We start from the raw sequence: 315 nt of genomic DNA, 5'->3' as shown, positions 1-315 counted from the left end.
CTTAAAAGGGAAAAGAGGAGGGAAAAAAAAAATGGAAAGAATTAGAACGTTTTCCTGTAGAACAGGTGAATCATCCATTTCCAAGTAAGCTGCAAGGAAAGCTATGCTGTACAAAATATTTGCTAACTGGCCCCCCTCCTCCATCCTAGTACCACACCCCTTTCAAACCACCACCCCCCACCCCCTGTCCAGATCTTTACTCTGCCTTCTAAGACTTTAAATATTCTGCTCCATGATGTAATGCATCATTATATAAGATCTCTTTCTGTTTATCGTTTGATTTCCCATACTGAATCACTTATGGCTTAAAATAAA

General features: G+C 39.4%; 1 protein-coding gene across 6 annotated transcripts in view; it reads right to left on the bottom strand.

Moving 5' to 3' along the window:
• The window catches only part of LOC128930370 (large ribosomal subunit protein uL23-like), a 101,282-nt gene that overhangs the window by 48,217 nt on the left and 52,750 nt on the right, over positions 1-315 (bottom strand). The window lies entirely within an intron of this gene.

Source organism: Callithrix jacchus, chromosome 21, assembly GCF_049354715.1.
Source record: "Callithrix jacchus isolate 240 chromosome 21, calJac240_pri, whole genome shotgun sequence".
Classification (NCBI taxonomy): Eukaryota; Metazoa; Chordata; class Mammalia; order Primates; family Cebidae; genus Callithrix; species Callithrix jacchus.
The sequence above is the reverse complement of the archived record's forward strand: the minus strand, read 5'-3'. Positions and strand labels throughout refer to the sequence as shown.